Source organism: Mauremys mutica, chromosome 12 (genome assembly GCF_020497125.1).
Source record: "Mauremys mutica isolate MM-2020 ecotype Southern chromosome 12, ASM2049712v1, whole genome shotgun sequence".
NCBI lineage: Eukaryota > Metazoa > Chordata > Testudines > Geoemydidae > Mauremys > Mauremys mutica.
The window spans coordinates 12,296,309-12,323,823 of NC_059083.1; the positions used below are offsets into that span (position 1 = coordinate 12,296,309).

General features: G+C 52.7%; 2 pseudogenes; one reads left to right on the forward strand and one right to left on the reverse strand.

Moving 5' to 3' along the window:
- LOC123346349 overlaps positions 1–27,515 on the reverse strand; it is a 218,890-nt pseudogene that overhangs the window by 174,836 nt on the left and 16,539 nt on the right.
- On the forward strand, positions 2,662–25,541 carry LOC123346350 (annotated as a pseudogene).

The window sequence follows — 27,515 nt, forward strand, 5'->3', positions numbered from 1 at the left end:
TTGAAGAAGCAGGATTTTCCTTACTTTGCCCATCTGTATATTTCAATTATTACCGACGGAAATATTTTTGGTCACTTTGTGCATGCTTAGTGAAATCAACGTTTAGCAAATTTATCGACATATTTGAACCCTTCCAAGCCTAATATCACTGCAGTACCTTGAGGATAGATATCTGGGGTGACAACTGGGAAAGGGAACTTCTGCTGAGGGGAATCGGCAGTGCTGTGCGATGGGGGGAGCCCAGAGCTGGGACAGCAGGGACATGGAGGGGAGGGGAACAAGATTGAGGGGAATAGGCAGAGCTGTGGGGAATGGAGGGAACTGAGGGCTGTGAGGGGATAGCAGGGGGCTGCGGGTTTGGAGTGAGTAGATATTGGGTGAGTTGTTTCCTTGGGTGAATTTATTTCATCCCCATCCCTTTTCCTGAGAAAAGGTTAAAAAAAATATGGGGCATTTTTATTCTTGAGAAGTGAAGACTGAGGGGGAACCCGATAACAGTCTTCCAATATGGTCAAGAGGACAGTGACCAATTGTTCTCCATGTCCACTGAAGGTAGGACAAGAAGTAATGGGCTTAATCTGCAGCAAGGGTGTTTAGGTTAGATAATAGGAAAAACTTTCCAACTCTAGGAGTAGTTAAGCTCTGGAATAGGTTTCCAAAGGCGGCCTGGAGTCCCTATCTTTGGAAGTTTTTAAAAATAAGTTGGACAAACACCTGTCAGGAATGGTTTAGGGTCAGTTGATCCTGCCACCGAGCAGGGGCCTGCACTTGATGACTTCTCAATGTCCCTTCCTGCCCCACATTTTTGTAAGTCTATGATTAACCCATTCTGGACCAGAGCCATTTTTAACACCAATAAAGACCCAGAAAATCAGTTCTGAAAGTGTACCAGGAACCAAAAGGATCCACATAAGACAACCAACTTAGACTAACACTATGCCACAGGAAATCTAACTTCAAGTTCCCATTCTGGGCAATAAGCATCTTTGTTGATAGAACGGCACAGAACGCTCGGTTCCAAAGAGACACCGGACCAAAATGATACAGAAAATACAACAAATTGAGAATGATGCTATGCCGTAGAAAACTGCTTCTGAACGTACTGTCAATTGCCTGCCCCTGTCAATAAACAGCTTTCTTGATAAAATCGCCAAGGGCACTCTGTTCTGAAGCGGTACAGAGGGAAAAAATGATACACATAACACACTAAGAATGACACTATCCTACGGAAAATCACTTCCAATCCCACCCGGAAGTGCCCATTTCCAGCTCTAAGCCGCCTTATGACTAAACCTTCAGAACGGGGCGTTCTGGGTGGTTTTATTAATAAGGCGATTTACGGAGCGGAGCACTTTATTGAAGGTGGGTTCTGCCAAGGTTTTTTGTAGTACAGAGTTGTTCTCAGAAAGGTGTATTATGTCGATCATTTTAGTCACTGGAGGCTCTTTGGAACCGAGTATCCATGGCGGTTTTATCAGTAGAGCTATTTATTGTCCAGCACCAGCAATTGAAGGTGTTTAGAAGAGGTTTTCTGTAGCATAGCATTGTTCTCAGTTAGTTTCCTGTGGCATAGTGTTAGTCTAAGTTGGTTGTCTTATGTGGATCCTTTTGGTTCCTTGTACACTTTCAGAACTGATTTTCTGGGTCTTTATTGGTGTTAAAAATGGCTCTGGTCCAGAATGGGTTAATCATAGACTTATAAAAATGTGGGGCTGGAAGGGACCTTGAGAAGTCATCAAGTGCAGGCCCCTGCTCGGTGGCAGGACCAACTGAACCTAAACATGGAGAACAATTGGTCACCGTCCTCTTGACCATATTGGAAGACTGTTATCGGGTTCCCCCTCAGTCTTCACTTCTCAAGAATAAAAATGCCCCATATTTTTTTAACCTTTTCTCAGGAAAAGGGATGGGGATAAAATAAATTAGCCCAAGGAAACAACTCACCCAATATCTACTCACTCCAAACCCGCAGCCCCCTGCTATCCCCTCACAGCTCTCAGTTCCCTCCATTCCCCACAGCTCTGCCAATTCCCCTCAATCTTGTTCCCCTCTCCTCCATGTCCCTGCTATCCCAGCTCTGGGCTCCCCCCATCACACAGCACTGCCGATTCCCCTCAGCAGAAGTTCCCTTTCCCAGTTGTCACCCCAGATATCTATCCTCAAGGTACTGCAGTGATATTAGGCTTGGAAGGGTTCAAATATGTCGATAAAAGTTGCTAAACGTTGATTTCACTAAGCATGCACAAAGTGACCAAAAATATTTCCATTGGTAATAATTGAAATATACAGATGGGCAAAGTAAGGAAAATCCTGCTTCTTCAAAGCTATTTACTTTGTATCTTTTGAGATGTGATGTTAGCAATTTGGGTTGTAACAGTTTATAAAATGTTCACTTAGTCTTTTTCGATCTAAACTGACATTAAATAACTGTCTGACCCGTCCCCATCTTTCCCTAAAGTTTAAATGAATAAAAGTTGAAGAAAGGGTTTAAAATGAACATGAAAAATATCACTCAAACTGACAAAGAAATAAACACTGAGATTTGCCAAGACTAAGTAATGTGTGCTCAACGTTCTTTGTGACTCATGCAACTTAGGTCAACTGTGACCAACCATGGCAACTAGAAATAACAAACCCTATTGCCATGTGACTATGAGAAGGAACCGAGGAACCTTAGGGCAATTTCAGACCCATCCCCCAAGAGGAATGAACATTTCCAGAGCTGTCAATAATGATCACAATCCAATCACATGTTGTCAGAACCAGGATCTTGCCTGGAGTGGTTCTCACAAGGTAAGAAGGTTGCAGCATGGGGAGGATTTCAAAAGGAAACCTCCAAAAGTCTGCAAATGCTACGCAGAGGGGCGCTGTCCCCAGAGAAGTCGGTGCTGTTCTCCATGCCCCAGCAGGGCACTAGGGGGCGCTGTTCAGAAGGAATGGGGACACTCAATAGGGGGTCCTCTCCCTTTGAAGTCAATGCAGACCCAGATGTCCCAGCCTGGTCCTAGGAGGCACTAGGTGGTAGGGAGCAGGGCTCAGTAGGAGGTGATCTCCCCTCGAAGTCAGTGCTAACGCCAATACCCTAGCATGGTTTTGGGGGCGCTGTGCTGCAGTGATTGGGGGGCTCACTAGGGGGCGCTCTCCCCTTTACTCTTGGGGAATTCTGCACCAAAAAATAAAAATTCTGCACCAGAAAACTAACAATTCAGTGCAAAATATTTTAAAATTCTGCAAAATCATGCATATTTTACTTGGCGAAATAACACAATATAATCACACCTGTTTCAACTGTTTTGGTAATTTCTTTCAAAATACCTGACGCCAAGTATGTCTGTAGCAATACAGACAACTAAAAAGATTCAGGAAGTGTTTTCTGACAAATCTATTCCTTACTAGGCATATTAATACACAACTTGGAGTAATAATTCATTTACACTACAATACAGAGATGTATTTTTCAGCCCCTCAGAACCAGTGCAAAGGCTTGGGGGAGTCAGTGGTCACGGAGGTCAGAGGGAGAGGGAAGTAATTGCTGGGAAGGAGCCTGGGTGTGAACGTGGAGGGTTGCTGGGTGTGGGTGGGAGAAGTCTAGAACAGGTTTGGGGCGGGGAGGGATTGTTAGGGATCCTCCCCCAGGCAGACCCTGGCTGACCCGTAGCCTCTCTCATTCAATCAGGCACATCTGCCCCTGTCCCCATGTGGACCTACCCCCACCCCCTGTATGTTCTTCTACCTCCACTCAGTCACCCCTTCCTCCATGTGTCCCTGCACCCTCCTGCCCCTGTCCTCAGCTTGCCCTGCACTCCCCCTCGGCCCCTCTCTGCCCCCTGCCCCCATGTGTCCCTGCACCCCCACTCCAATTCAGAACCCCCAATCTGTTCCCCCACTAGCCCTTACGAACCCCACTCTGTGACCCCCCAGCAGCCTCATGTGCCCCTCACTGTCCACCCCCCCCCCCATATCCCGTGCCTTCCAACCTGGCCCTACCAGCATGGCCCTGTGTAGAAGGCAACCCCTTCTCTTCCCTATCCAAACCTGGGGCTGGCCCGGGAGTGGCTGCTCTCTGTTCTGGCTGATTTGAGGATAAATAAGCCCCAGTGGCTGCTTCCTGGCTGTTATTCTCAGCATTGGAGGCTTCCCGTTTCCCCAGCATCCCCCATTCGCCTTTGTGCTGAGCTAAGAGACACAGAGAAAGCCACAAAGCCGCAATTGCACCAAGGAGAAGGGCAGGTGAGTCTGTGCCACTGGCGAGCTAGGGACAGAGGGGCAAAGGGAGGGAAGGACTTAGAAGAGCAGCTGGAATTGGGATCACTCTAGGTAATTACCCATCTTGGGCCAGCCTATACTCTCCCCTGGTCCCGAGGCCCGCTGGGGATATCAGTTGGCGGCTCCTTCATGGGGCCGTGAGCACGGGCGTGTATTTGGCGCGGTTTACCCCTGCCCCAGACACCTGCCCCTTCTGCGGCGGGAGGGAGACCATGGCGCACGTTTACTTAGAGTGCGCCCGGTTGCAGCCCCTATATCGGCTCCTCACCAATATCCTGCTTCGTTTCTGGCTGCACTTTTCCCCCCACCTCCTTCTCCATGCACTCCCTATCCATCCCTTAGGCTGGGGGGCGGGATCTGTTAACTTCCGCCCACCCACTTCCCGGAAACCCAATAGGTACTACCCTTTCCACAGACCCCATTCTCAGACCTGAGATTAGAACCCAGGAGTCCAGACTCCCAGCCCCCCCTGCTCTAACCCATTAGACTCCCCTCCCCTCCCCGAGCTAGCGTCATGGTTGATGCCAATCTGGAAGTTGAGCAGGGAGCCAGAGAATGAGTGGTACACACCAAGGGGCTCTATTTCCTAACTGGGATCTAGTCTGAAGTACGGAGCTCCCTTCTGATGGTAATTAGGCGGCTGGGACTGGATGGGACCCAGCTCCCCCTAGAGGAGAAAGGCCTCGGATCCTGTTCCCTGTAACTCCCTGTGGGGTGGGGGGGTTTCCCTTACAGCTGCCGCAATGCTGGGACTCCTCCCCGCACTCTCCTGCCTGCTCCTCCTCTCCCTGACAGGCACCAGCTCTGGCTCCGATGACGATGGCACCGTGGTGTTCACCACCAGCGGCCCCATACGGGGCAAGCGCCTACATGCCGGCTCTGGCACAGTGACGGCCTTCCTGGGCATCCCCTACACTAAGCCCCCCGTGGGGGCCTTGCGCTTCCGGAAACCGCTTCCCCACCAGCCCTGGAGCCAAGTCCTGGAGACCACCAACTTCGGCAACACCTGCCACCAACCTCCGCTCCCTGGTTACCCTCAGGCTGATGTCTGGACACCCAAAATACCACAGTCTGAGGACTGCCTCTTCCTCAATGTCTGGGTGCTCCATCCCCAGCCTAATGTGATGGCCCCCATTTTCGTCTGGATCCACGGCGGGGGGTTCTTCACAGGGGCAGCCTCCCTTGATGTCTATGACGGGCGCTTCTTAGCCGACACTGAGAACGTGATCGTGGCCTCCATGAACTACCGGCTGGGGGCGCTGGGTTTCCTGTCTCTGCCCCCGGCTGCCCCAGGGAACGCCGGCCTGTGGGACCAGCGCCTGGCACTGCGCTGGCTGCAGGACAACACAGCCACCTTCGGAGGGGACCCAGCCCGTTTCCTCCTTTTCGGCCAGGACGCTGGGGCTGTGTCAGTCAGCTTCCACCTCCTCTCCCCGGGGAGCCGGCCCCTCTTCACTCACGCCGGATTTCAGAGCAGAGCCTCGAACGGACCCTAGGCTTGGATTTCATTTGAAGAGGCCCAGGAGAGAGACCAGAGGCTGGGCCAGCTGCTGGGCTGCACCGATGGTAACAGCACAGCCCTGGTGGGCTGCCTGCAGGGGAAGGCAGCACGGGAGTTCTCCAAACACGAGTTCTCCATCTTGAACCACAAGAAGCAACTGAGGCTGCCCTTTGTGCCGACACCAGATGGGGATTTCCTCCCTGATACACCACCAAGACTCCTGCAGGCTGGGCACGGCCAGCGGATACCTGTCGGGGTTGGTTTCACCACCAACGAAGGCTCCTACATATTATACTTTGCTGCCTCTAGCCTCAACCTGGAAAACGCCAGCTCCATCGGCTGGGAGGAGCTGCTGCAGGTGGTGAGGCTGATAGTGCCAGGGGTGCCGGACGAGGCCATCCAAGCTATGGCACAGTGGTACATCCAGGAGGGGGAGGAGCAGGGAGAGGCACGGTACCGATGGGCCATGGAATAGATCGCTGGTGACTATGTCGTTGTGTGCCCGATACTGGAGGTGGCAAGAGGCAGAGGCAGAGGCTGGAAATCCTGTGTGCACCTACCACTTCGCCCACCGTAGCAGCGGCTTGTCTATACCTGAATGGATGGGGGTACCACAGGGCTCTGAGATTCCCTACTAGTTCGGGGCCCTGGCATCTGTTGTAGGATCCAATTACACAGAGGCTGAGGTAGCGCTCAGCCACAGGGCGATGTATTACCTTGCGGTGTACGCCTGGAGCGGGTAAGGGAATCCCCCACAATTCTCTTGTCTCCCCGATCCAGACCATAAGAGCAGCTGTAACTCTTTGGCCAAATGTCCGCCACATCCAGGAACCCCCGGCTCAAAGACATGGCAAAGAAGGGGTCTCTGAAAAATAGATAATCTATTTGGGTGAAGCCCGTGACCCAGAGCTGAACTTACTTCAGGGAGGTAAAATCTCAGCCCCCTGGTTCCAGGTTAGGGATAATTCCCTTCTTCCCACATCAGGATGTCACTGGCCCTGCGGACACACCCAAGGAAACAAGGTTTTCAGCTAGTGGTGAATGATCTCAAAGCTCTGCCTGCCCTTTCCCAGCCCTGCCACACAAACTCAGGGGAGGTTTATGCTACAAACACTATTCAGGCCTGGCTACATCAGCTCATCATGTCGATATAGCCTGCAGCAGCAAACGGTGTTGCTCCAGTTGCTGAGAAGCATCATCTTCCCAAAAAACAGGAGCTACATTGACAAAAGCATCTTTCCATCGGCATAACTACAGTTACCCTACAGGCTAGGTCAGCATAGCTGTGACAGTCAGGGGGGTGGTTTTTTCACATCTCTGCTTAAGAAAACTGTGGCAATGTAACTGTTAAGCATACAGTAGGGCATAGATAAAAAGACATGCTCCCTTGCAACAAAAATAAGCAAGCAAACCCCCAAAAGAACCCTCTTCAATATTCCCCATTCTGGTCCCAATCATCCAGCATGGGCTAATTTCTTCCCAGATTATGGAAGGCAGCTGTGGAAAAACAAAAAACATAATATACCACAGATGGAAGAAAGGAGATGTTTATAATAATGAGTATAAATCAGACATTAGGAATTGTAGAAAATTGATAAGGGAAGCAAAGAGGCACATGGAGAACTCTATGGCCAGCAGCATTTAGGACAATAAGAAGGAGTTCTTTGACGATATTAGGAACAAAAAGAATCCTTACAATAGAATTGGTCCATTACGAAATGGAAATGGTAATGCAGAAAAGGCTAAATCTGAGGAAAAAACAAATGATGTAGAAATGATGCACAAATGATGTAGTCTCATTCTATGATAATGATAACACTCTATCCATTCCACTAATATCTCTGGAAGCTTTTAAAGAGAAGCTACTAAAGTTAGACATTTTTAAATCAACAGGTCTAGATAATTTATATCCAAATGTTTTGAAAGAGCTGGCTGAGGTACTCACTGGCCTCTTAACACTGATTTTCAGTATGTCATGGAGCACTGGGGAAGATCCAGAAGATTGGAAGAAAGCTAATGTCATGCCAATTTATAAAAAAATTAAATGGGATAACCTGGGTAATTATAGGGTGTTGATAAATTGGAAAGGGTTCAGAGGTAGGATGACCAGATGTCAAAACTGAAATATTGAGACGTGGGAGGGAGGGGGGAGCCTGTGCGCAGGAGCCTTTGCTTGTTTGTCCAGTGTCCCGGCCTAACATTGGTCGGGACGCAGGACAAACAAGCAAATATCGGAACGGTCCTGATAAAATCGGGACGTTTGGTCATCCTATCCCGAGAAGAGCCACAAGAATGTCTCAGGGATTAGAAACCTTGCCTTACAGCGATAGACTTAAGGATCTCAATCTATGTAGCTTAACTAAGAGAAGGTTAAGGGGCCTATAAATACCTACCCGGGGACCAAATCTTTAATAACTGGTCTTCAGTCTGGCAGAGAAAGGTCTGACATGATCTAAAGGTGGGGAGTCAAAGCAAGATCAATTCAGACTTCAAATAAGGTATAAATGTTTGACCGTTAGAGTAATTAATGATTGGAACAGTTTTCTAAGGGTCGTGGCAGATTCTCCATCACTGATGATTTTAAAATTAAGTTTGAATCTTTTTATGTAAGATCTGCTCTAGGAATTGTTTGGGGGAACAACTGTGGCCCGTGTTATACGGCAGGTTCTACTAGATGATCACAATGGTCTCTTCTGGTCCTGGACTCCAGGGAGGGCCACCCCCATGTGTTCGGACACATACCCTGTTCACATCCCTGCTAGTTGCCCGTCTTCATGTTCAGGGAGGCCATCTTAACTGAGGGTAGTCATTGGCTTCTGTCCCTTTGGAAACCAGGGGGAAAGGTAGCCATCTTCCTTGAGGGCAGCCTGTGGCTTCTGCCTCCTTAAGAACAATGGCGAGTGGTGGCCATCTTTCCCAGGAACTACCTGGCTGCCATGCGCAAGGGCTGTAGGCAAATGGCAGCTGACTCAGGGCAGCTGGTGGCTTCAATCACCTTGATCACAGTGAGATATGGTGGTCATTTTTTGTAAGGGGAGCATCCTAGTTGAAAGGACAAGTGAGAGACGCCATCTTAAGTAAGAGCAAAACTTGACACTCCCTCCCAGTTCAGATCCTCCTATCTATGCCCCCGCATTCCCTATCCATGCCCCCCCCCGCATGTTGCTCTGCTCCCCACACTGGCCTTTCCAGTCTGTGAGCACTAAGGATGCCCATCTTCTCTGAGGGAAGCCTGGCTTCAGTCCCATTGCAAACAAGGGAAAACAGTGACCATCTTCCCTAGGGGAAATCTCATTTTACAAAGAGTCTCAGCCCAATGGCAGCCATTATTACTCAGGGCGGCCTGTGGCTTCAATCTCATGGAGAACAATGGAATAAAGTGGCCATGTTTATAAAGGGCAACCTGTAGCATCACCCCATATGAAAAGACCGGGAGGCACCACCCTTCTTAACTGAGGGCAGCCTCTGGCTTCACTCTCATTTGCAACAACAAGGGATGGCAGCCATTTTGGAAAGAGGCCAAACTTTTCAAGTTGGCTCATAATCACCCCTGCATCCGGGATGTTAGACACCAGCTGGGGCACATTCCTGTCCCCACCAAGCCACAGTACTAACCTCAGTGGGGCATGTTCATTTTCCATGCAGGAAACCCATAGTGCGGGAGGGCAGCGAGAAGCAGTGGCCCGCCTACGACCCCGCAAAGGAGAACTTTGAGCGCATCGCCCTGAAGCCGCCCAAACCTGAGACGGCATCATCCGCCTCGCACTGTGAATTCTTGGCATCACTGCTGTCAGAGAAACCAAAGGCCCCAGGTGAGCATCAGCGGGATGAGAGGATGACAGCCCTAGAGGGGAAAGGCCCTGTCTCTCCCCACCCCTCTCAGCCACCCTTGGGCTGGATTGGAGAAGGCTCCCCTCTAGAAGCAAAAGATCCAGGCTCACATTCCCATTTCCATGGGCTCTTCTGGTCTCCTAGAGATGCTCCATTCTCCTGACTGGGGTACAACTTGCATATCCTGGCAACTCCAGATCCCATCGGCTGTGGTTCTACCCCATCTTCTGGTGCTCAGCCCCTCTGGGTCGGAGGATGACACCCATGTTTCCTCTCCAAGGTCTCCCCGTGTAGCTCCCATTTCAGGGGAGGAGGCATGAGCTCAGACAGAGGGATTCCCAGTAGGGTGAGTGGGGATTGAGGGAAGGATCAAGGACACTGTGGGCTGAGGGTAAGTGGCCTGTAATGGCACAGAAGAGAAAGGCGGCAATGAAAGAATGACGTGCAGCTGACTCTGGGGAGGGATTCAGCTGCTGTGTAACTGTGTAAGACGGGGATTCAAGGAGAATCCAATAACCACTGGGAATCCTGTATGCCAGGGGGCCTCTTATGGGAGGCAGAACAGTCCCTTGCATGTTTGGACTCTGGGGTAACGGATGCTGGGAAACATGGGAACTCCAGCATGTGGAAGCAGGGAAAGAATTAACAAGGATTTGAAGGGGATTTTAATGCATGTCAGTCAGTTAGCAAGAGTTAGACTAGCTGTAACCCTAATGACGTGAGACTTGTAGAAGCAAGGATAGTGTGAGGCGAGAGGAAAAGAACTGTGTAAAAAGTTATTACGACCTTGTACTGATAACCAAATATGCAGGCTTGCGTCTTCTTGGAGTGAGACAAATAAGATAGCAGAAAGGCTTATGTATAAACAAAATGTAGTTGTTGCTCATTATTGTCTGTATTATTGCTAGTTATTGTCTTTAACAAAGGTATAAAGGCTTGCTGTAATTGTTTACCAGTTGAGAGACCTGTCCGGGACTGGGGCGACCCTGTGTCCTAGGGCACTCCCTTCCTCTATTGTAATTACTAGAGAAAGAATAAAGTATTTGATTTTGCTGCACCCAAAGAAAAAGCGAGAACTGAGTTTTTCTCCGACAATTTGGGGGCTCGTCCGGGATGGCAACGCCCACGGACCCACAGACGGCTACTACGGATCGTTCCCCTTCGAACCCCATGGCGCCACAATAGAGGTAAGAGACCTTTTGAAATCTCTATTGGGGTGTCGGAGGAGGACTGTCTGTGGGGACGTCTGTCTCTGTTGGGCTCACGCCATCTGAACTTATTGACTGTGCAGCAAGATCAGATGCAGAGTGGTATTGGGGAAAGGCCCCAAAAAGGTTAGTTTATAGCAGTATTGGGAACTGCTGAGTTGGCCAACAAGGTAAATGCATAGGTAAATGCATAAGGTAATGCATAGGTAAATGCATTAGAATGTACCGGTGCTGAGGGTTTTTTTTACCGCCTCAAGAGGGGTTGTCATACCGCCTCATGGTATTGGTCCGGAGCAGGTAAAGATGCATCGTGGTTAAAAAAAAAAAAGGGGGGAAAAAAGAGGCCTTGGTGTGTGTCTGTGTACACCAGTGTGAGTGGCCGTTACCGGAAGACGCCCAGAGTACCCTGTGAAGCGAAAGCTCGTGACCAGGACTACTCTAACGCAAGTCCGGTAACTAGTGGATCTTTAGGAGATCCGACCCACGGTGGGCTGACTCGGCCTGGCATAGTCTGGCGAGGAAGCTACCTGGGTTTAGGAGTGTGAACCCATCTTCCCTCCCCTTTCCCTTCCCTGTGGGCTACTGACAGTCTGATCATCTCACTGGATGCAATCAGAGTAAGCGGCGCCATCTCCCAGAGACTAGCCGACGCTCTTTGCTGAAGGGAGGTGTAGGAGAGTCGTGGTCATCCTCGTTAGTCTCTCCTGTGTGAGTACCCTGTAGGGAGAGATCCTCAGTTTATGATCCGCTAGCGCGGACAGGGCACCCCCCCTGTTTGTGTGATTGGAAAATGGGGGAGGGACAGTCTAAACATTCCACCTTACCCCCTAAGGGTACCCCAGCATATTACATGTACGTACATTATGGTCCTAAAACCTGCAGGTATTTAAATGATTGGAATCTGTACACGCATGAAAATTCATTTAAACAATACCCATTAGAAGGTATCTTTGAGTTAGATAAACTTACATACCTCAGAGGAACCCTTACTTCATCAGCCTGTGATGCGCAGTGGGAGCAGTTTATGTATTGGTGGGAGGAAGCAACAAAGAGACTCCATGAGTCTCGGGTGCGGAGTCTAAAGGGCTCCCAGGAAAAATTAAAAACTGAAGTACAGGATTTGAAACTTAAATGTAAGACATCCAAATGTCTTCCTGCTCCAGCGAAGCCCTCTGCTTCTCTTTATCCCCAATTAGTTAAGGCTGAAAGTGAGGAGGAGACTGCTGAGGACATAGTGGATTTTTTTAGCAGCATTCCACAGCCGCAGCCAGTACCTCCCACTGCCCCCCCTACTCAGGCTATGCCGGCGGTGGTAATATCGCTGCCGCAAGTATCAACTGCACAAATTGTTCATTCTCCTTCTTCGGAAGAATTCTCTTCTTCACTACTGAGTGATTCTGATCTTCCCAGTAGCCCAATCAACCCTGGTTCTGCTGATAACAATGCCCGCTACTTTCTTAGAAGCACGGCACAGACACTCCAGGCTCCTTTGAGAGACTTGCCTGGAGCTGTAGGGGGGTTAGTTAAGGTGCATGCCCCTTGGACACCTGGAGATCTTAGAAACTTGGTAAAAGAATTTCCTAAAATCAGGGAGGAGCCAGAAAAGTTTAGAGAAGAGCTCCAGACAGTGATTCAGTGCTATAATCCATCTTGGGCAGATATTAATCAACTTTTGCGAGCGGTACTGCCAGCTGAAGTTCAACAACGGCTTATCAGACAGGCAGCTTGGCCTGATACCGACCCTGGAATTGAGCGTGAATTGAGAGAGGCTAGGAACCGTCTCTTAACCTCTATTATGGAGGTTTGTCCTAAGAAAACAGATTGGACAAAAATTACTAACTGTAAACAGAACAAAGGAGAGTCCCCTGCTGATTATCTAGATAGACTGACAAAGGTCTTTGAACAGCATTCGGGAATTGCTAATCCAGCTGAAAATGCCAGAGAAGCGGTAGGAGCTGCTTTTATTCAGGGACTCTTACCAAAAGTTCAGCAACCATTAAGAACTATTTGTATTGGCTGGCAAACTAAACCCCTTTCAGAATTGGTGACAGTTGCCAATCATTGTACAGCTTGCATAGAGCAGAAAAACGAAAATACTGAAACAAAACTTATGGCTTTGCAATTACAAACTTATCAAAACAGGGGCTGTGGGGGAATAAAACGAGGACGAGGTCGTGGGCGAGGTATGGGAAGGGGTCCCTCGTATCCTGCCCAGAATCCTGCCCCGACTGGGAGCACTGCATGCCACTTTTGTGGTCAGGAGGGACACTGGAGAAATGAGAGTCCAAACCGACTATCTCAAAACCCTCCTCTGTTCCCAAATCCTGAAGCGCCTGCTTTTTCCCCACAGAATACCCCTTACTAGGACAGCCTGAGGAAACGTAACTGCATCATGAATCCTTTAATTCCTATTAATCAGGAAGGCCCATATGTTCAATGTAAAATTGCAGAAAAATCTGTTACTTGTCTTGTGGATACCGGAGCTAGTAAGTCTGCTTTAAGATCCTCAGAGTTTCCCTCTGTTCCTTTGTCAGCGTTGTCTGTTAATGCTGTAGGCATTTCAAACTGTCCTGTTTCGCATCCTGTCACAAAACCCCTTGCTGTTTTGCTAGGGCCCCTCGCTGATGAGCACGCGTTTTTGCTCAGCCCCTCCTCTCCTGTGAATTTGCTGGGAAGGGATCTGTTGTGTAAATTAGGTTGTACCATTTATTGTACACCAGATGGCGTATTCCTACAAGTTCCTGATGAGAATACTACTGGTGTTGGCCACACTCCATATAGCAGAGCCAACAAAATCAAAGATACATCTCAGCCCTGACCTTGTGCATTTGTTATCACAAGTGCCCCCCCATCTCTGGTCTCGTCATGCAAATGAAGTGGGACAGATTAGGACAGCCGAGCTGGTTAAAATTCTTATTGACTCTGCTAAAACTTTGCCAAGGGTTCCACAATACCCACTGCGTCCTGAAGCAGAGGAAGGAATAGCTCCAGTCATAGAGTCTTTATTACAACAGGGTATTATTGTTCCCACGATTAGTTCTTGTAATACTCCTATCTTTCCTGTAAAGAAGCCAGGAAAGAACACCTATCGGTTTGTTCAAGACCTCCGCGCGATTAACGCTGTTGTTTTACCTTCTTTTCCTGTGGTTCCAAATCCAGCTACAATTCTTTCTTGTATTCCACCGTCAGCCACTTATTTTACTGTTGTGGATTTGTGTTCAGCTTTTTTTTCTATTCCCATTCACCCAGATAGTCAGTATTTGTTTGCCTTCTCTTACAAAGGATGTCAGTATACCTGGACCAGATTACCCCAAGGGTATACTGAGTCTCCATCCCTGTTTTCCCAGATCCTAAAGAAGGATCTGGATGATGTGGTTTTCCCCGGTAAATCAGTGCTTATACAGTATGTGGATGACCTTTTGCTGGCATCTTTCTTTTTTGAATCTTGTATAACTGATACTTTGACACTTTTAACTGCTTTAGCTGCCAAAGGTCACAAAGCATCCCAGGAAAAACTCCAACTGTGTCAACCCAAGGTTCATTATCTTGGTCATGATATTTCTCATGGCACGCGTCATTTGTCAAATTCTCGTATTACAGCTATTTTAAATATGCCTAGGCCTGGTACTATTTCTCAAATGCGTACTTTTCTGGGCATGACTGGATACTGCAGACAGTGGATTTTAGGTTATGCAACAGTGATTAAACCCTTACAAGATCTGACTAAGTCAGGTACCCCTGAGCCACTTCCTTGGCCCCCAGAGGCTGAGAGAGCTTTTGTTGCTATCAAACAGAGACTATCCAGCGCACCGGCTCTGGGGCTTCCTGACTATACTAAACCATTTACTCTTTTCTGTCATGAGCGTAATGGGTTTGCTTTGGCTGTACTAACGCAAAAGCACGGAGACAAACACCGTCCCATTGCTTATTACAGTACTACCCTAGACGCTGTGGCAGTTGGATTTCCCCCTTGTCTTCGGGCTGTGGCTGCAGCAGCCCTTTCGGTTCAGGTATCTGAATCTATTGTTTTAGGATCTCCTTTGATTGTTGCTGTTCCTCATGCTGTGGCTGCACTTTTGTTAAAATCTAGGGCCTGGTCCACACTAGGACTTTAATTCGAATTTAGCAGCGTTAATTCGAATTAACCGTGCACCCGTCCACACCAGGAAGCCATTTAATTCGACCTAGAGGGCTCTTTAGTTCGAATTCGGTACTCCACCCCGACGAGGAGAGTAGCGCTAAATTCGACATGGCTATGTCGAATTAGGCTAGGTGTGGATGCAAATCGAACTTACTAGCTCCGGGAGCTATCCCACACTGCACCACTCTGTTGACGCTCTGGACAGCAGTCCGAGCTCAGATGTTCTGATCAGCCATACAGGAAAAGCACCGGGAAAATTTGAATTCCTTTTCCTGTCTGGCCATTTTGAATCTCATTTCCTGTGTGGACGTCGTGGCGAGCTCAGCAGCACTGGCAGCGATGCAGAGCTCTCCAGCAGAGAAGTCCATGCAATCTCAGAGTAGAAAGAGGGCCCCAGCATGGACTGACCGGGAAGTCTTGGATCTGATTGCTGTGTGGGGCGATGAGTCTGTGCTTTCGGAGCTGCGCTCCAAAAAACGGAATGCAAAGACCTACGAGAAGGTCTCCAAAGCCATGGCACTCAGAGGATACAGCCGGGATGCAACGCAGTGCCGCGTGAAAATCAAGGACCTGAGACAAGGCTACCAAAATATCAAAGCGGCAAACGGACGCTCCGGAGCCCAGCCCCAGACATGCCGCTTCTACGAGGCACTGCATGCCATTCTCGGTGGGTCTGCCACCACTGCCCCACCAGTGACCGTGGACTCTGAGGATGGGATAGTGTCGAGGGGCAGTTTCTCGGCGATGTTCGCCGATGGGGAAGATGAGGAAGGGTTTGTGGAGGACGAGGCAGGTGACAGCGGTTATAATACTGCTTTCCCCGACAGCCAGGATCTCTTCATCACCCTCACAGAGATCCCCTACCAACCCTCCCTGGCCGTTAACCCGGACTCCGAATCAGGGGAAGGATCAGTCGGTAAGTGCTATAAACATGTAAACATTTATTTCTTAACAAAACAGGAATAAAAACTATATAAAAAGAAGGTCAATGCATATAGGGATCGAACAAAAATCCTCTTGGGACAGTTCAACGAAGCTCTCTGAGAGGTACTCGAAAAGCCTCCGCAGGAGGTTCCTGGGGAGAGGTGCCTTGTTGGGTGCTCCGTGGAAGCACACTCTTCCGCGCCAGGCCATCAGGAGGTATAATGGGAGCATCGCCTCGACCAGCATGGCAGCATAGGGCCCTGGTCTGTGCAGGGATTCACGCAGCATGTGCTCTCTGTTTCTCCTGGAGACCCGCCTCAGGGTGATCTCGTTCAGCGACTGCTGCATCTAATTAGGGGAATTACTTTAATGTTACTATTGTGAATGCTTGACTTTTCCTTTGCATAACAATGACCGTCATTTAACAGCCACGTGTTGTAGGCTGCAGAGGAAAAGCATACAGGGATCTTTCCCGGGGACAGCCGCGAGGGGCTGGAACAGGGTCAGACTTTATGCTTTCCAGATTGCCTGCAGCAGGAGGGCACTGCTATCCATTAACTGTTAAGCAGCCTAAAGTTTACAGCTTACCAGGCCTGGCTGCTACACGGATTCTGCTGTCCTGCCCCGCTTGTCCGATCTCCAGTGCAAGACCCCAGGCTATGAAAGCGAATGCCGAAAATTCGAACTTGTCCTGAGAGCACATGAGATTAGGTGCCCTGTATGGTCTTGTTCACAGAAACTGAGTAGACTGTGTTCAGTGTTCGCAAACATGTATCTTTGGAAGGAAATCACTTCCTTTTTCCCATCACACAGCTGCGGCTCTTTCCCGAACTGCCCCGGCATCCCCCTCACAGAGGCTGGCGCAGATTAGGCGGCGAAAGAAAAAGACTCGGGACGAGATGTTCGCTGAACTGATGGCCTGCTCCAGAGCTGAGGCGGCCCAGCAGAGCCAGTGGAGGGAGACCCTCTCTCAGCAGCAGCGCTCACACAGCGAACGGGAGGACAGGTGGCGGCAGGAAGACCAGCAGGTGACTCAAACGCTGCTTGGACTAATGAGGGAGCAAACGGACACACTCCGGCACCTTGTGGATGTTCTGCAGGACCGCAGGCAGGAGCAGAGAGCCCCCCTGAACTGTATCTGCAACCGCCCTCCCCCGCCACAAAGTCCTGTCCCCCCCCTCACCCAAAATCACAAGAAGGAGGGGCGCTAGGGGCCGTGAAAACTGTCACTCCACCCCAGCAGAGCGCTCATGTACCAAACAGCTCTCATTCCCTAAAGTTTGAGAATTGCTTGGCTTCCTGGCTCACCCGATCCCAAATCCCAGTTTCATCCCCCAACTGTGTAGCTGAGTATTAAAAATAGTTTGCTGTTCATTACTGTTTCTGTCATGTTTCTTTGCAGAAGACTTTGTGTGAAGGTGGGGGGAGGGGTTTGTTAATTGCATAGGACAGCCACCATTAACAGGGTACAGACATGGGGGCAGGATCAACAGCAGGTCACACACAGAGTGCAGTCACTAGGCACCCGGGTCACTCTGCGAGGTGTCTGCTGCCCCAGGTCAGTCTGGGAGGTGTATGTTGCCCCAAGGTCCGAGCACCTGGCATCCACAAATGGCAAGGCAGGCTGCCCTTACCATGCCCTTCCACCCTAGCCATGAACCTCTCCGATGCCCTGAACCCCAGCCAGAGCCATCATCCCCCCACACCTACTCACCCTTCCCACACACCCCTCACCCCTTCCTGCAAACCCACCCCTTCCTGCACACCCTCCGGTAACCGTCCTCCCCCCAGAGACCACTGTAGGAGCAGGAGCCTGTCAGTCCTCGAGTGTAGAAGCGGTCTGTACATCACTGCACACCGTACCCACCACAGTCTGCATCCCTGTTGGAACCCTTGAACGAGAATTCGTTAGTAAAGAAAACTTTGTTAATTAAAAATGTTCCAATAACTTTATTTTTAAACGTCTGTTGGAAGGGGGGAAACCTGGTGAACGGGGTATGTAACCGCTGAAAAAAGTCAATAGTAACTGAAACAGGGGCAGGTTCAGCTTCTCTGTAAAGAGACTGGACAGTCATAGGTTACCCTGCTCTCTGAGGAACCTAGCTTTCAAAGCCTCCCGGATGCACAGCGCTTCCCGCTGGGCTCTTCTAATCGCACGGGTGTCTGGCTGAGCGTAATCAGCAGCCAGGCGATTTGCCTCAACCTCCCATCCCGCCATAAAGGTCTCCCCCTTGCTCTCACAGAGATTGTGGAGCACACAGCAAGCTGCAATAACAATGGGGATATTGGTTTCGCTGAGATCCGAGCGAGTCAGTAAGCTCCTCCATCTCCCCTTGAGACGTCCGAAAGCACACTCCACCACCATTCTGCACTTGCTCAGCCGGTAGTTGAAGAGCTCCTTGTCACTGTCCAGGGCGCCTGTATAGGGCTTCATGAGCCAGGGCATTAGCGGGTAGGCTTGGTCCCCGAGGATCACTGTAGGCATCTCCACATCCCCAACACTTACTTTGTGGTCCGGGAAGAAACTACCTTCCTGCAGGCGTCTAAACAGACCAGAGTTCCTGAACACACGCACGTCATGAACCTTGCCCGGCCACCCGACGTAGATGTTGGTAAAACGTCCCCTATGGTCCACCAGTGCTTGCAGCACCATTGAAAAGAAGGCCACCATAATCTCCACGGCGCGGCGTACCGTGCTTTGTGAGAGGTCTGTGCCACTCTCACACTTCACGTCCTCACCGCGCTGCCGGAGCCTCCTCGCCCGATTTCTCAGCAGCTGACTGTGGAAGAGGTGTTCGATAAGGTGCGAGGAGTTGACAACGGTCATAAGTGCAGCGATGATCGCAGCGGGCTCCATGCTCGCAGTGCTGTGGCGTCCGCGCTGTCACTGACCAGAAAAGTGCGCGAACAGAGTTCCCGCCGGCGCTTTCAAGGAGAGAGGGCGGGAGTGACGGTTGAATGATGACAGTTACCCAAAACCACCCTCGACACATTTTTCCCCCAGAAGGCATTGGGGGCTCTACCCAGCATTCCAATGGGAAGCGGGGACTGCGGGAACTGTGGGATAGCTGTCCAGAATGAGACGGTTACTCACTGTAGTAACTGTTGTTCTTCGAGATGTGTTGCTCCTATCCATTCCAGTCAGGTGTGCGCGCCGCGCGTGCACGGCTCTTCGGAACATTTTTACCCTAGCAACTCCGGCGGGCCGGCTGGCGCCCCCTGGAGCGGCGCCGCTATGGCGCCTGTTATATACCCCAGCCGGCCCGTCTGCTCCTCAGTTCCTTCTTGCCGGCTACTCCGACAGTGGGGAAGGAGGGCGGGTCTGGAATGGATAGGAGCAACACATCTCGAAGAACAACAGTTACTACGGTGAGTAACCGTCTCTTCTTCTTCGAGTGATTGCTCCTATGCATTCCAGTCAGGTGATTCCCAAGCCTTACCTAGGCGGTGGGGTCGGAGTGAGACGTGGCGGAGTGTAATACCGCGGAGCCGAAGGCTGCGTCGTCTCGAGACTGCTGCACCAACGCGTAGTGGGAAGCGAAGGTGTGTACAGAAGACCAGGTGGCAGCTCTACAGATGTCCTGGATGGGGACATGGGCCAGGAAGGCGGCCGACGAGGCGTGCGCTCTCGTCGAGTGAGCGGTGAGGCGGCATGGTGGCACGCGAGCAAGCTCGTAGCAGGTCCGGATACATGCTGTGACCCAGGAGGAAATCTGTTGGGAGGAGATCGGCTCGCCTCTCATGCGGTCAGCAACCGCTACGAACAGCTGGGGCGAACGCCGGAAGGGCTTCGTCCGCTCGATGTAAAAAGCGAGCGCCCTGCGGACGTCGAGGGTGTGAAGCTGTTGCTCCCGAGACGAGGCATGCGGCTTCGGGAAGAAGACCGGGAGGAAGATCTCCTGGTTGAGGTGGAAGGCCGAGACCACCTTAGGGAGGAAGGCCGGATGTGATCGAAGCTGCACCTTGTCTCCGTGGAAGACGGTGTATGGTGGACCCACCGTTAGAGCACGGAGCTCAGAGACTCGTCTCGCTGATGTAATGGCGACTAGAAAGGCTGTCTTCCAGGAGAGGTAGAGCAGGGAGCACGTGGCCAAGGGCTCAAAGGGGGGACCCATCAGCTTGGCCAGCACGAGGTTCAAATCCCAGGTCAGGGCAGGACGCCGCAGCGGCGGGTACAAGCGGTCCAGGCCTTTAAGGAAGCGGGAAACCATCTGGTTGGAGAAGATGGACCGACCTTCCACAGATGGACGAAAGGCGGACACTGCTGCCAGGTGAACTCTCAAGGAGGAGACTGCAAGACCTTGCTCCTTAAGGTACCAGAGGTAGTCCAGGATGGTAGGGACAGGGACTACGAAGGGATTGAGGCCTCGTTGGTCACACCAGAGCGCGAACCGCTTCCATTTCGCCAGATAGGTGGAGCGAGTGGAAGGCTTTCTGCTCTCTAGCAGGACGTGCTGAACTGCCGCCGAACAGTCCCTCTCTGTGTGGGTCAACCACGCAGGTACCAAGCTGTAAGATGGAGGGACTGCAGGTTCGGATGGTGGAGTCTGCCGAAGTCCTGGGTGATGAGGTCCGGCCATAACGGAAGGGGGATAGGATCCCGAACGGAGAGCTCGAGCAGCAGGGTGTACCAATGTTGCCTCGGCCAGGCCGGAGTCACGAGTATGATGCTGGCTCTGTCCCTCCGAAGCTTCTGTAGCACTCGGTGCACGAGCGGGAACGGAGGGAAGGCGTAGAGGAGGTGATCCTTCCAGGAATACAGGAAGGCGTCCGACAGGGAGCCCGGCGAGTGACCCCGGAACGAGCAAAACAGATGGCACTTCCTGTTCGCCTTGGAGGCGAATAGGTCTATCCGGGGAAACCCCCACCTCCGGAAGATTGTGTGCACGACGTCGGGACGGAGAGACCACTCGTGGGAGAGGAACGACCTGCTGAGATGGTCGGCCAGCGTGTTCTGCACTCCCGGAAGAAAGGACGCTTCCAGGTGAATCGAGTGGGTTACGCAGAAGTCCCACAGGAGCATTGCTTCTTTGCAGAGGAAGGAGGAGCGGGCTCCGCCCTGCTTGTTCACGTAGAACATTGCCGTGGTGTTGTCTGTGAACACTGTCACACAGCGGCCTTGCAGGTGGGTGCGGAAGGTGTGACACGCCAAACGGATCGCTCGCAGCTCGCGGATATTGATGTGCAGAGCGAGCTCTTGGGGCGACCAAAGGCCTTGGGTGTGAAGGTCGCCCAGGTGAGCTCCCCAACCGAGCGCTGAGGCATCCGTGGTCAGAGTGGCGGATGGACGAGGAGGGTGGAACGGGACTCCCGCACACACGACCTCCGGGTCGAGCCACCAGCGGAGGGACTCGAGGGTCGGCTTGGTGATCGTGACCACCATGTCGATGGGATCTCGATGCAGCCAGTACACCGACGCGAGCCAAGACTGGAACGGGCGGAGGTGGAGCCGCGCGTACGCGGTGACATATGTACACGATGCCATGTGGCCCAGGAGGCGGAGGCAGGATCGCACCGTCGTGGTCGGGAAGGTGACGAGGTCCCGGATGATGGAGACCATCGTCTGGTGCCGAGATCGCGGTAGGCAGGCGCGGGCCAACGAGGAGTCGAGGACCGCTCCAATGAACTCCACCTGCTGCGACGGAATCAAGGTGGACTTCTCGGCATTGATGAGAAGACCGAGTCGCTGAAAGAGGGACAGGATTTCTGTCAACTGGCCCATTACCAGCCGCCGAGACTTTCCGCGAACCAGCCAGTCGTCGAGATACGGGTAAACGTGTATGTGACAACGGCGGAGGGCTGCGGCAACCACTGCCATGCATTTGGTAAATACCCTCGGTGCGGTGGAGAGCCCGAATGGTAACACGGCGAACTGGAAGTGGGCGTTGTTGACCACAAAACGGAGGTAACGTCGATGAGGAGGATAGATCGCGACATGGAAGTAGGCGTCCTTCATGTCGAGGGCGGCAAACCAGTCTCCCGGATCCAGAGAGGGAATGATGGTCCCCAGGGTGACCATGCGAAACTTGGGCTTGAGCAGGTATTTGTTGAGCTCGCGAAGGTCCAGGATAGGACGTAGCCCTCCTTTCGCCTTGGGGATGAGAAAATAACGAGAATAGAATCCCCTGCCCCGCCTGTCTTGAGGCACTGCCTCTATGGCACCCACGCGCAACAGAGTCTGGACCTCTTGTAAGAGGAATTGCTCGTGAGAGGGGTCCCTGAAGAGGGACAGGGAGGGTGGGTGGGAAGGTGGGGGCGAAACAAAGTGAAGGCGGTATCCCGACTGGACTGTTTGAAGCACCCAGTTGTCCGTTGTTATTTGGGACCACGCCGAAAAGAAATAGGAGAGGCGGTTGTAGAAGAGAAGGGTAGGATCCGGTAGAGAGAGTGATGGGCCGTCCTCGGTCGTCCCATCAAAAGGCCTGCTTGGACCCCTGAGGGGACTTGGAAGGGGCCTGGGCCTGGTTGCACCTGTTGCCGGATGGTCGACGGCGATTCGGGCCTGGTCGCCTGCTGTTGTACGGGCGGTACCGTTGTTGAGGGAAAGACCGGGAGGGTTGTTGCCGGAAGGACCTGCGCTGCAGAGCCGGTGTGTGCATCCCGAGGGTGCGGATGGCGATGCGACCGTCCTTCAGGGTCTGGATCCGGGAATCAGTTTTCTCGGAGAAAAGACCCTGGGTGTCAAAGGGCAGGTCCTGCAACGTATACTGCACCTCCGGTGGTAGGGTGGAGGACTGCAGCCAGGAGATGCGCCGCATCGTCACCCCTGAGGCCAAGGTCCGAGCTCCCGAGTCCGCAGAGTCAAGGGCGGCCTGGATGGAGGACCTGGACGATTTCTTCCTCTCCTCCAACAACGCGGAGAACTCCTGGCGGGAGGCTGTTGGTAGGAGCTTTGTAAATTTCGCCAGGGACGCCATGATGTCATACACGTACCTGGCGAGGAGGACCATCTGGTTGGCGATGCGAAGTTGCAGGCCGCCAGCCGAGTAGACCTTGCGGCCTAACAGGTCCATTCGCCGCGCGTCCTTTGACTTTGGCGCAGGGGCAGGTTGACCATGCCTCTCCCTGTCGTTGACCGACTGAACGACCAACGAGTCCGGGGTCGGGTGAGTATACAGATACTCGTAGCCCGTGGAGGGGACTGAGTACTTCCGCTCAACCCCACGGGCCGTAGGAGGGATGGACGCAGGAGTCTGCCAGAGTGTGGTGGCGTTCTTTTGTATCGTCCGAACGAACGGTAATGCCACGCGCACTGGAGCCTCCACTCCAACGACATTTGTTATGGGGTCCTCGTCCTCCTGGACCTCCGCCACGGGGAGAGCCATGGCCATCGCCACGCGGCGAAGCAGGTCTTGGTGCGCCCTTAGGTCTATCGGCGGAGGATCCTTGGCAGATGCTCCGGCCACCGCCTCGTCAGGTGAGGACGACGAGGACAAGCCCTGGACGACAGCCTCCGTCGATGGACCTGCTGACTGCTCATCGGCTGAGTCGGGCTGCGTGTGCCTCTGGGGGTCAGGCGGTATGGAAACCGCGCCCGGTGGCGAAGGGGGCGGTCGGCTGGCGGTCGCCTCTGGTACCCTGCGCTCGGAGGCAGGGGCTCTTGGAGGGAAGGGCACCCCCTGAGTCTCATACTGGGTCCAGGGAACCCAGAAGCCCCACTGCTGTGCCCCCTGAGGTTGGCCTTGTGGGGTAGGTGGCAGGTGCCCGTTGCTGTCTGCCCTGGAAGCAACCGACGCGGGGCGGGATGGCCATGGAGGTGCCGAGGCGTTGACGGATTGCGCCGTCGAATGAGGCAGTCTGTCCCCGGACGGTGCCGAGGATCGGTGCCGGTCTGCACGGTACCGGGATGGTGACCGAGACCAACGTCCGCTGCGGTGCCGGGAGCTCGACCAGTGCCGGGAGCTCGACCAGGATCTGGACCTGCGGCGCCGGGAGCGGCTACGTGAGTCACGGTGCCGGGAACGGTGCAGGGAAGCAGACCTCCGTCGGTGCCGACGTGAAGGCGATCGGGACCTGGAGCGACGCCGGGAGTGCGACCGGTACCGCGATGTCGAACGGTACCGGGACTGCGACCGGCGTCGGGACGGCGACCGGTACCGCGATGGCGAGCGGTGCTGAGATCTCGAGCGACGGGACGGTGACCTGCGGCGGGACCGGGAACGTGACCGGGACCGGGAGCATCGTCCGTGCCGTCTATTCGGAGAGGGCGGCCGGATCATCATGGCCGGCTTTCCCACCGATACGACAGCCTGCACCGGCGGTGCCGGGGGCTGGAGGCTCGGTGCCTCTGTGAGCTCTAATCTTATGTCCCGCTCCTTACACGTCCGGGGTTTGAAAGCGGAACAGATAGGGCACTTATCTGTCCTGTGACTCTCACCGAGGCAACAGAGGCAGGAGTCGTGCGGATCCCCTACTGGCATAGGCCACTGGCAAGATGCACAGGGCTTAAAGCCCGGTGCCTTGGGCATGAGCCCGCACCGGGGGAGGAAAGGGAGGGGAACCCCCCCTTAACCTTATCCTAAAAACTAACTATCTAACTAACAGAAACTATCTATAATAATCACTAAACAAACTATATACACGAAAAAGTAGCGAGAGCTAGGGTTGTGGAGGACAGAGAGCACTCCACAGTTCCAACTGGCCGTCACGGGCGGTAAGAAGGAACTGAGGAGCGGACGGGCTGGCTGGGGTATATAACAGGCGCCATAGCGGCGCCACTCCAGGGGGCGCCAGCCGGCCCGCCGGAGTTGCTAGGGTAAAAATGTTCCGAAGAGCCGTGCACGCGTGGCGCGCACACCTGACTGGAATGCATAGGAGCAATCACTCGAAGAAGAAGCACCGCTTCCAGTGTCGACGCTTGCCCCGTTAGTGTGGACTCACAAAGTCGAATTAGTGTCCTTAGTGTGGATACACAAATTCGAATTCATCAGGTCGAATCCACAAATTCGACCTAAGTTAAATCGAACTACTCTTGTAGTGTAGACATGCCCTAAGACACAGCATTTATCCACTTCTCGTCTTACAAAATATGAGCTCGTTTTGCTATCTTCATCTCACATTACTTTGGCTCGTTGCCCTGTTCTTAATCCGGCCTCTTTGTTGCCTGGGCCTGAAGACGGAGAACCACATGATTGTGTGTTTGTAACATCTGTCCTTACTCGTCCTAGAGATGATTTACTAGATGTGCCTTTGCAAAATCCTGATCTCCTTTATTTTGTGGATGGCTCCAACAAGCAGAACAGCGTCCCCTACTGGTAGAATACAGCACTGGGTGGCACTAAATGTGGGGGGACGTCCTTCGCCTGACCCCCTCGCATGCCGCTCTTTGCAGAAAAGCGCCCCCTAGTGCACAGAGATTACCACTGATCATAAGGGCTGAGCATCCCATACTGAGCCTGTGCAGCACCTGGTTTTCCCTGCAGGTCTCCTCTCCTGTTTACAAATAGACCAACCCCTGCATAGTCTGAACTCATCCCGCTGCTGTTAACCCCACTCATTGTGTGTCCCACAGGAGCAGACGTGCCCAGTGTGGGGGGCCGTGAATGAAGAGCTGAGCAATTACAATCCCCTGAAGGGGGGGGAGCCCTCCCTGCAGACAAGAGCCTCCAGTTCCTGTTAGTGCCTGCAATTCATTAACGAGGATCCTGCTAATGAACCAGCTGGGAATCCACAGATTGACCCTCCCTCAGCAGTTCCTCCATCCCCAATGCATTAAAGCATATTCAGTCTGGAGACAGAACCCTGGTGTGTGAGGTTGACCAGCTGCTCCTGAGCAGGAGACAAAGAGAGTGTTGGCGCGATGGGAGTTGTGTTGAGTTAATGGGGAACAAAGATTACGTAGGGGGTAAATGCTGCTCTGGTGTTTGAAGAGGCAAAGGACAAAATGCAGAGATCACACACTGCACCCAAAGATATGGAACCCAGGAGTCCTGACGCCAGCCTACCCAGTCTAACCAACTAGACCCCAATCCCCTCCAAGTTCTGAGATAGAACCCATGCGTTTTGACTTCCAGCTCACACGTCTCTTAACCTTTAGACCCCATCTCGTCCCCAGACACGGGATAACACCCAGGAGTCCTAACTCCCAGCCCCACTCTTCTCTAACCACTACAGACCAGGGGCGGCTCTAGGAATTGCGCCGCCCCAGCAGGGCGGCACGCCGCAAGGGGCGCTCTGGCGGTCGCCGGTCCTGCAGCTCCGGTGTACCTCCTGCAAACGTGCCTGTGGAGGGTCCTCTGGTCCCACGGCTCTGGTGGACCTCCCGCAGGCACGCCTGTGGATGTTCCACCGAAGCCGCGGGACCAGTGGACCCTCCGCAGGCACGCCTGTGGGAGGTCCACCAGAGCCGTGGGACCAGCAGACCCTCCGCAGGCATGCCTGCGAGAGGTCCACCAGAGCCGCCTACCGCCCTCCCGCGGGACGCTGCCCCAAGCATGCGCTTGGCACGCTGGGGTCTAGAGCCGGCCCTGCTAGAGACCACTCCCCTGCCAGTCTTTGGGAGAGAACCCAGGAATCCTGACTCCCAGCCTCTGTGCTCTAACCCACTAGCCCCAATCCCCTCCTTGATGGTGCTCAGTGGACTGTGAGGAAGAACCGTACACACCAGGGAGTTTAAGGAAATCGGTGGTTTATTGATGACATTTGTGAGCCATTATACAATACAAGCCACAGAGACAGATCTTTTCTCAGCCAGCTGGCAGGGTCTGGGGAGGAGGCTAAGTGGGGATAGGGATAGGGAGAGTGCCCCACATGCACACAGCACCCTCTCCCCATGACCCCCAGCCCTGCACAGATCCCCTCTGAGGGGCAGGGACTCTGTGGTCCAATCAGCCCTCAGCCTCCCTGCTCAGGGGCTGGTGGGCTTTGGGACAGGGGCCCTGGTCCACCTCGGGGTTGGGCTGAGTCTCCACAACTCAGTGCGCACTGGTGGAAATGACAAAATCTGGAACCAAAGGCCTTGAGAGCATCAAGGCCCCATGTCCCTTTCCCCATCCCCTGAACCAGCTGGTTCCCGCCCCTCCTCACTTCAGATCCAGGATCCCCTAGAGGGGAAAGGCCCATGTTCAACCACCTAATCATTGTCCCAGTAACCAGGGCTGGTGGCACAGACCCCTAGAGCACATGAGATTGGCACATCTCTTGCAGAGCAGCCATCCCCTGGAAGGGCAAGACCCCAGATCCTGACTTCCAGCACGCCTTTCATAGAACATCAGGGTTGGAAGGGACCTCAGGAGGTCATCTAGTCCAACCCCCTCTCAAAGCAGGACCGATCCCCAGACAGATTTTTTCCCCAGATCCCTAAACGAACCCTTCAAGGATTGAGCTCACAACCCTGGGTTTAGCAGACTAATCTTCAAACCACTGAGCTATCCCACCCCCTTATGGCTCAGTTCTCTCAGATCAACTCAGAGCTCAGTTGAAGAAGCACCGAACCATCATTTCTCCCATCGATAACTGCTGTATCTATTATTATTTCTCCTGCTCTGACAAGATGAGTGGCACTTTGCAGGCAGGCTGGGCCAACTACGCTCATGTCCGAATGGTCCTGGAATACTTATGGCGCTGGTTCCCAACCTTTCAGTGCAGTGGACGCTGGATGAGTGGCCACCAAAATGCTGCCAAGGATCATGGCTACCAGACAAGC